Raw genomic sequence first — 15,483 nt, 5'->3', positions numbered from 1 at the left:
AGTCATCTTGTTTTAAAATTTTCTTCTTTGTTCCTAGTCACTTCGTTTTTGTGATGACCCAACCCGTCGTTTCATGTATTACAGCCCCGTTTCCCCTATTTATTGCTCTTTCATGTTTTATTATCAGCAACTGGTGAGTTAGAGTTGAATTGAATTGGTTTGGATAGGAAATGAGACACTTAGTCTCTTTAAGGAAGGTTTGGTTTGAAAAAGTCAACTGAACGTTGACTTATTAGTTAGACGGCTCGGATGTGAATTCCGGTGATTCGGTTAGCTTCGGGAGGTGATTTGTGACTTAGGAGTGCGATCGAAAGTGATTTCGGAGGTCCGGAGTAGAATTAGGCTTGAATTGGCAAAGTTGGCATTTTGGCGAATTCCGGTGGATAGGTGAGATTTTGATCCGAGGGTCGGAATGGAATTCCGAGAGTTGCAGTAGCTCGTTAGGTGATTTTGGATATGTGTGCTAAATTTCAGGTTATTCGGAGGTGTTTTGGTCGGGTTCTTGATCGAATGCGTAATTCGGAAGTTTTTAAGAAACTTAGGCTTGAATTCGATGTGATTTGATGGCTTTAGCGTTGTTTGATGTGGTTTAATGATGGAAACAAGTTTGAATGAGGTTTTAGGATGTATTGGTATTTTTGGTTGAGGTCCCGGGGGCCTCGGGGTGAATTCGGGTGGTTAAACGGAGAATTCGGAGTTTGTTGCAGGTTTGAAGTTGCTGGTTCTATCATTTTCGCATCTGCGGAAAAGGGACCGCATAAGCGGTTCCGCAGATGCGGCGTATTGGTCGCAGAAGCGGTCCTTGAGGGACCAGGGCTTTCCGCAGAAGCGGACGAAGTTCCGCAAAAGCGGTCACCGCAGAAGCGGTTTTGGGACCGCAGAAGCGGTCCTGGGCGACTTGAAGGAAAACCGCAGATGCGGTGAGTAGGCCGCAGAAGCGGTGAAATTGTCGCAGAAGCGAAAACAGCTGTTACAGAAGGGCTTTTTTTTATATTGTTTTCATCCGCGAACAAGAGTTGGTTTCCACCATTTTAAAGCGGTTTTGAGAGCTTTGAGCGAGAATTTTCGAGGGCTTTGACTGAGAATCAATTGGAGGTAAGTTCCTTGGTCTAAATATTCGAGTTTATGGTAGAAATTACATATAAATTGTGGAAAATTCATCAAAAACGGGTCAAGCTAGGGCTTGAAAAGTTGTGATGTAAAAACGGATTTTGAAAGGGCATTTGAACTCCGATTTTGGTAAAATTGGTATGTGTAGAGTCGTGGCGAGACGAGGAATCCAGTGATGTAAATTTCATAATTTTTCGAGAAGTGGGCCCGGGGCTCGGGTTTTGCCAACTTAGTGAATTTTGGTATTTTTCGAGTCTTTTCGATTGGGTTATGTTTCTTTAGCCTATTGTAATGTATTCGTTGTGGTTTTAATCAGATTCGGCGTGCGAAGAGGTTGATTCGAAAGGCAAAGGCATAGCGAGCTAGACTTGTGGCCGGCTTGAGGTGAGTAATAGATGTAGATGATGACCCGAGGGTTTGAAACCCCGGTATATCACATTGTGACGCTATATTGAGGCGAGACACGTACTCTATGACGAGTGCGGGGTCGATTGTGACTGGGGATTTTGACCTAGTCCTTTCCGATTGATGTTCGTACTGTGTTCTCGACTAGAAATTGTTTGGTAATCATCCTACTTGGATTTTATGAATATGTTTGGGGCTTTGTGCCTATCATTTGCATCCTTCAGGGATCCTTATCACTGCTTCCATGAGGTTTAGCATATTTCATGATATCAGTCCTGAGTTAGACACTGCCTCGAAATGTTTAATAAATAAATAAAGGTTTAAACACTTAGCTCTATAATTCCTAATAATTGAAACTAAAATGAATAATCTGACTGTGCCCGAGTGGCTTGCATGCATATATATATATATATATCTGGACTGAGTGTGGATCGGGCTGCACGCCGCAGCGAATGCAACGATGATATTGTGCTTCGGCTGTAGGAGCCCCTCCGGAGTCTGAACCCCCACAGTGAGCGCGGGTATCCAAATGGATCGGGCTGCGCGCTGCAGCGGTCATGTGCATTGCATTGCATTCATGCATTTATACCTATTTGTCTTGTCCTGGTATTGTTGTTGTTCCACCGTTTAATGTGCTGAATCGCTGATTATAGCTTTATATTGTAATATTTCGGTATTTCTTACTTTCAGCCATTATATATGTTTATTACTCACTGAGTTGGAAGTACTCACTTTACTCCTTGCACCATGTGTGCAGATTCAGGTGCTCCGGAGACTTAGTGGAGCTGTTTGCTGTTTTCGTGAAGTTTATTTTCAGGAGTTGTTGAGGTAGCTGCCTGACGTCCGCAGGACCCGACTCCTCCCCTTTATTTCATTCGTCTTTGCATATCCTAGACTTCTTTATTACTATGGATATATTACTCTGTTACATCTAGAGGCTCTAGACTCGTGACTCCAGATCTATTGGGGAATGTTTGGATATTCGTTATTATTTTCCATGCTATTTTATTTGGATTCGGATTGGAACCTTGATGTTTGCTATTTTAATCGTATTACTTGTTAATGGATTGCGTATTTGGGTTGAGAGTATTTAATTGGTCGGGCTTGCCTAGCATTAGTGTTGGGCGCCATCACGACCGGGATTGGGGTCGTGACAGTTTCATTTTCTTTTGGGTCTATTTCTCTAAGTCTTTCTCAATGGTAGCCTTGTTAAGCAAGCAAGAAAGGATTTCAAAGCCTATTACCAATTTTCAATTACACAAAGCAAAAGTCCGGCCAGAGCACATCACAAATGGCATGATTTAGAATAAGCAATAAAGTTTTAATGGGAATTCAAGTGGTCAAATGGCTCGTGAATTTTGAGGATTTATAATGGTTCAAAATTGGCAAGATAGAGTTGTGAAATAACAGGCTGAGTGTAAGCTACTCGGGTCACTAAGGGTTCTGTGGTTGAGGTTCGGTCAGAAGGTCAAATAATTCTTTGCTAGCCCCAAGGCAGCTAATCAGAACAAAGCATGGCAAGGGAAAGGCCGCCACCTTCAACAAGAATTCCGCAAACTAACCACTACATTTTCAAACTGATAAGATTTTCTTTGATTGAAACAGGGACAGGAAATTCCGTTTATTCTGCAGGAACCCTCCATGAAGAAAGCATGGCTCAGAGGCAAGAAGTTCTGTTCAAGCTCCCCCAGGAAGAGAGCATGGCTCAGGTAAATTCATTCTCGACTGTTCAAGACCCTCTTGAATAATAGGATTTAATTCCAAATTGTCAGGACCCTCCTGAATAATGGGATTTAATTTTAAAGTTTTCAGGACCCTCCTGAATTATGAGATTTAATTTCAAGTTTTCAGGACCCTCCTGGATAATGGGATTTAATTTTAGAATTTTCAGGACCCTCCTGAATAATGGGACTTAATTTTAAAGTTTTCAAGACCCTAATGGATAATGCGATTTAATTTTAAAGTTTTCAGGACCCTCCTGGATAATGGGATTTAGCTTTAAGTTTCAGGACCCTCCTGGACAATGGTATTTAGTTCAAGTTTTCAGGACCCTCCTGGATAATGGGATTTAGCTTTAAGTTTCAGGGCCCTCCTGGATAATGGGATTTAATTTTCAAATCGTCAGGACCCGACTGGATTTGATTTAGTTTTAAGTTTCTCAGGACCCTCCTGGATAATGGGATGTAGTCTAATTTTTAGGACCCTCCTGGATAATGGGATTTAGTTTAAAATTCTCAGGACCCTCTTGGATAGTGGGATTTAGTTTAAAATTCTCAGGACCCTCCTGGATAAAACAACAACAAACAACAACAACCCAGTGAGATCCCACATGTGGGTGGACCCTCATGGATAATGATATTTAATTTAAGTTTTCAGGACCCTCTTGGATAATGGGATTAAATTAAAGTTCAGGATCCTCCTTGATAATGGGATTTAGTTTCAAGTTTTCAGGACCCTCCTGGATAATGGGATGTAGTTTCAAGTTGTCAGGACCCTCCTGGATAATGGGATTTAGTTGTGAGTTTTCAGGACCCTCCTGGATAATGAGATTTAAGTTTCAAATTGTCAGGACCCTCCTGGATAATGGGGATTTCGTTTTCAAATTGTCAGGACCCTCCTGGATAATGGGATTTAATTTTCAAATTGTCAAGACCCACCTGGATAACTCCTGGATAATGGGATTTAATTTGAAGTTTTCAGGACCCGCCTGGATAATGGGATTTAATTGAAGTTTGCCAGGACCCTCCTGGATAACGGGATTTAATTTCAAGAAGTCAGGACCCTCCTGGATAATGGGATTTAATTTTTCAAGTTTTCAGGACCCTCCTGGATAATGAGATTTAGTTTTTAAATTCTGAGAGATCTTTTGGTCAACAGGATCCGTTTAACACCTACAAATGTTCCCGGTACCAAACTGGGGCAGAAAAGTTTCTTTTGTTTTGTCTGTTTTGTCATAGTAGCAGGTACCCACCTGAACAATAAGGGAATTCATTCAAATATTAGGTCAAGTAGCAGGCACCCACCTGGAGAACAAGGGAATTCATTTCGAGTACCAAGTTAAGTAGCAGGCACCCACTTGGAGAACGAGGGAATACATTTCAAAGTTAAGTCCAAGACAACAGCAGGAACCCGCCTGAAGAATGGGGTCAATTCAAGTTAGAAATAACAGAAGTTTGCCTCGAGAGTGCGAGTGAACAGTTCAAATGCGCGGCAGAACTGCAGAAGTTTCAAGATCAAGTTTGAAGACATATAGATAGGAATCTTGTGACTCATAGATCATAGATTTGCCTAGCTTCTTTTCATTTTGTTTCGGTGTAATAAGGAGTTCAGCAAGCAGTAACAGAAACAACAACAGTGAAATCACAGCTTCCCGGTAGTCCCAACTACCAAAACTTTCAGAACTACACTGACCTGATTCCTTTATAGCAAAGGATATGCAGGCAACCTCAGAAGCAAGGTTCGATAAGACTTTTCAAAAATGCTTCCCACGGAGTATCCAAACGGGCAAAAATCGCTCGTATTCGCTCACTTTATCTTTGCCCGAAAACTCTTCGTGTTTTCGAGCAAAGAGGGGCAGCTGTGAGCACGTGATTTTTGCCCGACCAAAATACTCCTACAAAATCACACAATAGATGTTTGTAGTTCATTTTAATTTTTATAGAATTTTTAGGAATATTTGTTTAATTATTTGCATTTTAGTTGCATTTTTGCATATATTAAAAGCATAGAAAATACCCGAAAAATATATTTAAGTTTCATGCATTGCATTCTTAGGTTGATATTGGCATTTTTAAGTTAAGTTGTTAATTAATTGCATCAAAAATAAAAAAATATAAATTATTCTACATTGTAGTTTTAGTTTTTAAATTAGTACATTTCTTTCATTAGTTCTAAATAAATTAATTTTTTAAGTATTAGAATTAGATAATTAAGTCAATTTTACATCACTAGGTTTTGTTTAGGATTTAATTTAGGTTTGATTAAGTTGATTAGTAATTAGTAATTAGTATTTTTAAATTAAAATTGAGTCAAATAAATAAAGAGGGGAAAATTTGGTCTTAGAACTCGATTTGGGCCTTTGAAATTGCTGAGCCCAAACCCTTTTCTCTCCAAAAATTCGCACAGCCCAATCCCCACACCCGGTCCTGCCCCCCCACTTAACCAAACGACGTCGTTTGGTTTCTTTCAATCCCAACCGTTGATCTCCTTAGATCGAACGATCGGGAACTAGCCTATCCTTACCATATAACTATCCTAAACCCCCCACCCCCAAGCCCTTCAGACCCCCCCTCCCCCATTTACCTGTCTCGCTCACTAAAACACATACCTTAGCCGCCCTGATTCCCTTTCTCTTCACCACCAGCCGCCACCTGCCGGAAATCAACCCACGACAGCGGCCCATCACCAAACCACCCCAAATTCACCCTCTACACTCACCACAACCCCCTGAACACTAATCCATCACCAATTTCTCCCAAGTTACCACCCAAATCCATTAAATCCAGATCTAAAATTGAAACCCAAAACCCTAGGTCGCCCAAACAACCCCAAAACTACACCCCACACTCCTCACACGCCTTTAAACCTTAATCCGTTGTCGATTTCCCAAAGCCCCCGCCATTACTTCATTAATTTCGGATCTAGGTTTGAAACCCTAGGTTCATTTCTGTCTCCGATTTGGGCATGCAAATTTGGTCGTTTGAACCCATGACTAACATCAGTCGATTGCTCTTGATGAGAGTAATCGATTGATGTTAGTCTCAGTTCATGTACCCCATATAGTTCGATCCAAGTTGGCAACTGTCTGGTATGGTATTCCCTTTCCTTTCTATTTTTGTTCTTCTTTGTTTTCCTTCTTCATAATTGTCGTCTCTGTTTAGTTCGCATGTTTTAGGGTTTACAATTTTTTGCTTTGTTGATTGTTTGTCCGTTCATTCTGCTCAGTTTAACCTGAATTGTCAAAAACATGGTTGCTTCTGAGTTGGCAGTTTCTTTGCATGAAAAATGCTTGCTGATTCCATCATTTTGGTTCACGCTAAGGTTTAGCTTGATTTAGGTTTTCTTTTTTAGATGCTTAATATTATAGGATTTAACTGCACTGTTTTGTTGTTTATTTGTTATTTTAATCCGATAATTGCTGTTTTTGTTGATTGTTTGTTATGGTTTGTAAATCATTAGACACTTTTAGGGGGTAATTGAACAAAAAAGAACTTAAAGGGGTCATTTGAAGGTTGGGTAAATAGGAAATTGAGATAAGGCAGTTAGAGGGTTCTAGAACATGGGCAGCTGGCCCTATTTGGCCAGTACAAAATACTCAAACCAATTAGAAACAGCCAGCTCTCCAATTATGTTAAAAAAGATGCTCTTTGAGGGCTGCTTTCAAAGGGAATTATTCCTTGACTTGGAGAGCACACAACATCTCTTTTAAGGTATATATAGAACCCTCTCCTCATTCAATAGATAGATTCAGACCTTAAAAAATACCTCTAAAAAACTTTGGCTCTACTGTTCCATTAGCTGATCTCTTTCTGTTTTTTTTTACCTAAAGTTAGAATAGTTTCTTCCTTGGGATTTCTGACTTGTTTTCAAAAGTTAAAATGTGGTTTAAGACTGGATCTGTGATACTGTTGTTTCTCTGCTGCTGATTTCACTTCTTCCTGCTGTACTCTATTGATTTCGAAGATCGCTCACCCTGTTTTTTGCTCTATAACCAGGTACTTCTTGAACCTTGAGTGACCATAGGAGTGCAAGCATGCTCTTTCTTTGAGAAATGTACTTGTAATATGAAGTTGATATTCGAAATGACAAATTTCAGTTTTCTTTACATATGATTCTTTCAAGTTATTCAGCCTTGTAATTTCTTAGCTTTTGTTTAAGTACTTTGGATCTGCCTGATAGTCAATAGCCTAGTTGGGGGCCTCATGTGTGAATGTTTAAATTAGTCTATATTTTCCATGTATCATTCAAAATTTCATAAGAATTAATAGCTCCAGTAGCTTATGGGTCAGTTATTAGAGGATGTTGGTTAGCATGCCATACATGTTCGGAAAATGCACTGTGTTTGTTGCTGAGTACATTTAATTTAATTGTTTAGAATTCGAGCATTGCTAGAGTGATTACATATTTGATATTAATGTGATCGATGAGTAGTTTAAATTATCTTTACTAATGGCTTGTTAATAAATTCCAGTCTATAATATGGTTATTCATGCATATTTGAATTTCAGAATTTAATAATATGATTATTCATGCATATTTGATTTTTAGAATTTGATATAGTGTTCTGTTGTCTGTGGGTTTGAAGAGATTGGCTTCAATAGGGCCTTAGCAGGAATTGGGCCTGGTATTGGCCCAGATGAGGCAACTTGGTCGAAACTAGACCTGGCGTGCCTTGTTTTCTGTTTCTTTCCACTTTTGGGCTCAATTTCGAGCCCAATCAGCTTCAGTAATTTATTTCATTAATGTTTTTGGATAGCAGCCTAATGGGCTGACTGCTGGCCCCAATTTTCCACAAAATAATTAAAGTTCAACCTATCTACCCAATGCATATTTATAATTAGTAGCCTTACATCAAATTGCGAATTAGTTTTAAGAAGTAAGCATGAATATTCGTAGTTTGCTTTAGGCGCGATTTAATATATCATCGTGATTGTGTACACGTTCGCGTGATATAATTACGATCTTAAAAACAAAATCGGGGTATGAGTTCGTGCAACTTCCGCCAAACTTTCTTAATAATAATAAAGTGTGATTAATTGTGGACACGTACGCGTGACATGATTTTTCACGCGCCAAACGAAATGAGTACACGTACGCGTGACTCGTTTTAGGATAATTTCTTAATTAGAAGAGGTAAATACACATAGGTTCTAAAACAAGTAATTAAACAATTTAATTGGGCCAAGTATGATTAAAGCAACCGTGCTAAAACCACAAAACTCGGGAATGCCTAACACCTTCTCCCGGGTTAACAGAATTCCTTACCCGGATTTCTGTATTTTGCGGACTGTAAAACAGAGTCAAGCTTCCTCGATTCGGAATTTTAAATTGGTGACTTGGGACACCATAAATTATCCCAAGTGGCGACTCTGAATTTGATGTAAATAATCCCGTTTCGGCTATTCTCACTTTAATTGGAAAAACTCCCTTATGCCCCCTTTCGGGTAGAAAAAGGAGGTGTAATAGTGTTCATTCCTATGTTTGTGAGTATTGATATCTTCGTGTTTATTGCTTCAAATCTCTGGTTCAAACAAGATTTTTCTCACCTCTGTTTATTTTTTTTACATAACCTAACTATTCGTGGCTAAATCGTTCAGATCTCCTTAGATCTGAAGCAGTTTGAGTTTGTTTGTTACTTTTCCTTTAAGATTCTGCTGTTTTCTTATTACTGTTAACCGATTTTTATTTTTCCCTAAAAGCTAGGGTTTCATCTTTTTAAGTTTCTGCAAAATGTGTTAAGATGTTTAAGTGTTTAACTCCGGTTTTCTTCCTTTACTTTTCGGTTGATTTTCATCCCTATGTCTTTATGCCCTAGGGCTTCTAATTATTATACTGCTTGCTATAATGTTTGCCCGATTATTTTGGCCCTGTCAACTAAACTGATTAATTGGTTTACTTGCTTAATTAGGGTTTGAAATTGTACTCCTTTTCAAAACTGATATCTCTTCAAAAGATTCTTACTTATTCTTTCCTTATATGTGATTCATAATTGGTACTACTTTCCTTAATTACATTACTAGCCTGATTTTCGGGTTTTGATTATTGTGACCGACCTATAAATGGTCTCTGGACTTATTGCTTACCGTATTAAACCTCAATTCTGTCCGCTAATTGATTTCGTATGAGATTCTCCGTAATTTAAATGACATTTTCAGGATTCTGTCTTCTTAATTGATTGATGTTTAGCCCTAATTAACTTGTTAATTGATTTTGCATACCTTATTTGTGTGCCCTTGATTTTCCTACCTTACTTATTTACTCTACTATATGCTATATAATCCTTTCACCATTCTGATTTTAAAGGGGACACCTACGCTTACGAGCACACACTAAGACACAAGCTCACTCCTACACTTACACACTTACACGACTTGAGTTTTTTCTATCACTCTGATTTGCTGATTTGTCTAGCCGGCTGAAAGCCAAGGCTAGAATCTTGGATTCCACCTGCCTTCACCTTCCTGTTTACTTCTTCCCTAACTGGTATGCCTTAATTCCTGATTATCTTGTTCTATTCTATATGTTTATATAATCGGTCTATTACATAACTCAACATGCTTGTGCTTCTTATTTATTTCTCTCTTGACTAGCATGCCTTAATTCCTGTTAACCTATCCTGTTCTATGTGCTGGTATGGTTAGTTCACCTTAGCATGTTTCTGTTTGATCCATGATTTCTATGTACTTCCTTCTAGACTAGTATGCTTTAAATTCCTACCATCCTGCTCTAAGTGTTTGTTTGGTTAGTTATTTTAACTTCAGCATATTTTTCTGTTCAATACATGTCTATACGATTCCACCAAGTGATAATAAATAAACCAAGTCAACTTCAGTCATGTGAAACCTTATTTGATTCAGTTGTATTCCTTTATTCATAACATTTTTAAGTACTGCAAATATGTGTGGTTAGTTCTGTTTGTAATTCAAGTGCCCCTGCTCTTTTGTGATTGCTTTAATTGACACAGTATTTATACCAATCTGTCTGGATTTTGCTTATCTAGGTGGAATTCTATTTCTGTTTGCTCCTAAAAAAATGTTTTTTTTCTAAAACTATCCCCTACCCCTTATATACTATTTTCAAAACTTCTACTCTTAGTTACCTAGGTTCCTACCACCCCCAGTGTGAGCACTGCCTAGGGTCCTTGGGACTCCTCCAAACTTTGACACATTGGGGCTGGCTTTCCAATCTCTTACAAACTGTTTCTTTGAGAAAGGTTCTGGTGTGAGCATTGCCCGGGGTCCCCGAGGCCCTTGGGAACTTTGACGCACCAGAAGCCCAGTTTTGTGTATCATGGATGGACTGCCTGTATGCTTCAAACTTGCTTTGCTTGAAGGCCTGGTTCCCAGGTTGATGTTGGGCCTGCTAAGGCTCCCTATAGTGTAATAGATAATATTATGTAATTCATTCATATTGGTCTGTAATAATGTAACGGTTCTTATAATAAGCAGATATGGGGTTACTAGTAAAAGTTGGAGGTTTTTTTAATATATCTTTGTTCAAACTCGGGTAGAAATCCTGCCTATAGGTTATTTTGTGAATGTTATTGCTCGCCTAGAAATCATGCCTATAGGATCTTGTCTCACCGTTTGAAATCCAGAATCCTCATACTCTGGCATACTAGAAATCCTGCCTATAGTTTGTTTTGTCAATTTTGCATCAAGAATCCATGTTCTACGCATATTCTCAATCTCAATGTGCATTAGAGATCATGTATATATGATCTTCTCTATGTAAATTACTGAACTTGCCACATTTGTTAACGTCTCTGCCCACATAGATTCCATGCCTATAGGTGAAAAATCAGTTTCTGTAATTTAGATATCATGCCTATAGGGAATTTAAAATCAGTTTCTGCAATTTAGATATCATGTCTATAGGAAATAAATAAATCAGTCCCAACACCTAGAAATCATGTTTATAGGAGATAACTGATTCTGTAAATTAGAAAGCATGTCTATAGGATCTAAAGAGATAAAAATCTGTTCGTTAAAATCAGTAACTGGCTTATAAACTGTAGTCGTTAATTAACAATTTTAGATACCATGCCTATAGGATTTTGCTATGGTCCTCACTTAGCAAGCCTGTAGGTAATTAAGAATTCTGGGTCTAAAAACTGTGATTTTTTGCTGCTGCCCAGATTCAGAATATTAACAAAAATCAGTAGGCAAACTGATAGGTACTGCTGCTCGCTTTAATAAAGCTGTTATGTTATATTCTACTTATGCTCATCTAGATATCCTGCCTATAGGGTCTTAAATTGATAAAATTCTCTGTTTGAATTGCGTGCATTTGCTGTTTACTTGTGGAGGTTAACATGAGCCTTTATTTGCTTCTTATGTGGCAGTCCTATCTGAACTTTTGTTTGTTGCTTAGCTATCTCCTTTTTAAGCAACATAGGTGAGTCTAGAACTATTCAAAGTAGAGGTCCTAAACACCTCCAGGACCATAGGTAAGGGATGGGTAGTGAACGCATAAGGTACGCATTAGAAGCTAATAGAACGCTTAGGTAATAATTGAAAGATAGTAATCGGGTAGTAAAGGAGATGATGACCTGTGCGCTAATGCTATCGCGTATCACCCCAATTTGGGGAAAGTTACCAAGTATTGCATGGAAATGATCCTATAGGCTAAAAAATGCAGGACCCCTTTAATTCTTGTTTTAAAGTAATTATCTATTTGTTTTAAATTGTTTAACTTTCCTTTAAAGACTAATTCACATAATTGAGTTTGGTCGGGACCCACCGTTTTGGACCTCGAGGGGTGCCTAACACCTTCCCCTCAAGGTAATTTCGAGCCCTTACCCGTTCTCTGGTGACGTAAACTGGTTGTATGAGTTAATTGTTCTAGGTGCCCGAACACACCTTAATCCGTTAGGTGGCGACTCTTCAAATTCCTTACCCAATTCCAAAAGGAAAGGAGTTGTCCCAAAATTTTGAAGCCCGATTTCGTGAGAAAAAGGGGGCGCGACATGAAGTACCTTCCAAAACTCAAACTACAAAGAAAAAGAGAGGCGAGATACCGATACTTAAGTCGTAGGGATCGTTCTAATATTATTGCTTCTTGATTTCGTACCCGGGATGTTAATCTTCTTTGGAACCCTTGTAGAGAGCTTAAGGGTAAGTTTTGGGGGGTTCTCAGTTTCGTCTTATATGAAAAATAAGGAGAAAGACGATTTAAAACCCTATATATATCAACTTTTGAAAAGTCAAAGAGGTACTAGCTTGGCACCCTAGCATTGGCCATTCTTCCGACACTTATATCTTTTTATCTAGATTTTGTATGAACGAACGATTAAGAGCATTAGAAACTAAATTCCAAGACCTTAAATTTGGTATATAATATGTCCCAAAAAGACCTCATATAGTACACGAAATGTATTCTAAAAAATCTTTAGTTACACACCTACTTGTCACCTATGCAGTCTGCGTAGTCTCGCGAAACTGCAAATATCTCTCTACTCCGATGTCGTATCGATGATCGATCTAATGCATTAGAAACTAGACTCGTGTATAGTTAATTTGGTAGGTAGATCATCCCCTATTTCCAAGTTTTGGATAAAATATCGGCTACATTTTAACTAAGTTTCAACGCATTTATGAATGTAACTTGTGATGACCTTTTCCAATTTTTGTTCCACAACTCGCTTGACTTCAAAACATAACACATGTCTATCATACGACTAAAATGACGCATAACATAATCTCCTTATAAATTCAAGAACCCTATTCTCACCCCAAAAGTACATGTTATAACATTCTCAACTTGTTGACTTTCGACGAAACTTATTTTCTTCAATTCGTTTAGCTTCTAAGCCTTCCAACCCTCTTGGTACTTGGTATTCATGATCTTAAATAATTGTAACCTCCATGGTAACATGATTAACTTACTTTATGTACTTTCAAAGATGATCTCATTTCTGAGCTGATATCAATTGACTTAAGACGTACTCTTACATACGAAAACATGGGGCGTAACATCATTCCCCCATTTGGAACATCCGTCCTCGAATGTTGGTTGATGCGATAATCAGTCTCATAACCCATAGTTGTTACGAATATTGTAATACTCTCCTTGCCATCTAGGCACTTAATCTGTGAATAAATCCGAAGGCTAGGACATTCCTCCTTTTAGGCCTCTTTCTCATACCATGACTTGTTGTCGGAATTCTTCCAATATCATAACTGTTGCGACCTTCTATCATGCAGCCTGTATGACTTTGTCCTTGTATGTGCGCCTATGCGACTCTTCTGTCCTTTTTCCTCCAGCTTTTAGCCAATCCGTAGGCCTCACTTTGGTAACATATACAGAACTATGACAAGTTGTTCCTCCCGGTATATATAGGTATAATGAAGTTCTTCCCTCTGCACTTTGTCAAACATACGACTGTTGCTATATCTTATTTTGTTGCCTTGTATATCTATCCTTATGGCTTTACTGCATCTAGGTAAGTCATACTATACCATAACACTTACTTCGATTTATTATTACTGAGGTCTGCTACTAAACTCCAAGTTACTCACTCGCTGCTTAGCTTATATGTATAAATCTAAGTCCTTTAGTGCTTCCTCATTACTGTTCATCTTAAGAATGACAACCGAATCTCATCTCGTACTTTGAAACGTTTATCCATCTATTATTGATTTACCTTAATGTTGATCTATAATCTACCACTGATAACTTGAAAGCTCTTATGTAATATATTGTCACTAGGGCTCACTTCTCATAGAGGAACATCCGAAGTTATTTGCCTGATCTACCTAGGGACGATACTATACTTCAATAACCGTATTTCATCGCATCCCAACATGATTCATCTTATGGGGGTATTCTAATCTCATGCAATTCATGAAATCCCTTCTCATTGAATAATTGCTCAATCAAAAGCCTAAATGTCATCCTCTTAACATTTATCACAATTACACCCTTATTCTACTACGGCATTCCATCTCTTCTAAATGGTCATAGTCTTAAACTCTTCCGAGTTCATTCAGGCTATACAGAGCTTTCTATAACTTACAGAAACCATCAGCTCTCTTGTTTTGATGGGCTTAATCTTGAGGCCTTACCTATACTCATCACCTTCTCAACACCTCTTCTTATCCTTACTCCTGTCCACCTAAAACCTTGTTGCTCTACCATACTTTAGCTCGCAACCTACACATATCTATATATAGTACTCACAACCTTCCTTTAACTTTCTAGCACCATACATTTCCTTATGTTATTCTGCAACCTCAGCGAAACATCACGCCATCTATAGCTCTTTTGTACTCTCTTAACTAAACCTCTCGGTATCTAGAAACCATAGACTAGAAGATATGCCACTGACGACACAACTATCATTTGTGGATACTGAATCACAGTGTTTCTAACCCTCTATTTGAAGTCTGGACTATTCACTACCTTCTGCACTTGAGTATCTCGTACCTTCTTCACTTTTACCTTAATTACCATTAAATCTCGCATCGTATCTCTATATCTTTCATAACCTCCCTTCCACATAGGTAGGATTCACCTCCACAACTTGAAGCTGTACTATAATACTTGCACCTCTGGTGCATACACAATCCGGTGGGAGCTTCATACTGACTTCTTATGAGGCTGGTGCTCTTCTAACTGCTTTATCGTAGAGTCGTTATAGAATATGGTTGTTGTACTATCTCTCTTGCACCTCTGATATTAAGGGTGAATCTGCAATGTTCTAAATCACGATTTCTATAATTATCTTGGTCTAGTAATCAGACTCCTAATTTACTTAGCTGATTAACTCTTTGGATTCCTCTTTTCTCTCAGCCTTTATGTAGGCTTAAGCTATCTTCCGATCTACGGCTTAGGGTATTAGTTATTATTTTAGCCTTTCGTAGACGCTTTGGAACATCCATGATATAACCTTGTAACAGTTCAAGCCCTTGTCTGTAACATGGACTCAATTCTTTCTTTTAACCTATACCGAGGTCTCCCGTAACTGTATGAATGTCTACATATATGTTTTATGGATAGTACTCCTAAATCTAGAGTGCGATCGTAACGTAACTAAATCCAGGTCGTAGATCGAATAATTCCTTTCGTGCCTTCTCAGCTTTCTTTAAAAGTAAGCAATTACTTCTCCTGGTCGTTCTGCCACTTGTTGCATGAATACTTGGCTTATCTTAGTGCCCACACCTATTGGAATTTCATGCAACTCATATGATCTCGAATATTATTTTTTTTCCCCGTTCATTATCCACAATAGGTGTCACTTTCTTATAG

Source organism: Nicotiana attenuata, unplaced genomic scaffold (assembly GCF_001879085.1).
Source record: "Nicotiana attenuata strain UT unplaced genomic scaffold, NIATTr2, whole genome shotgun sequence".
Classification (NCBI taxonomy): domain Eukaryota; kingdom Viridiplantae; phylum Streptophyta; class Magnoliopsida; order Solanales; family Solanaceae; genus Nicotiana; species Nicotiana attenuata.
The sequence above is the reverse complement of the archived record's forward strand: the minus strand, read 5'-3'. Positions refer to the sequence as shown.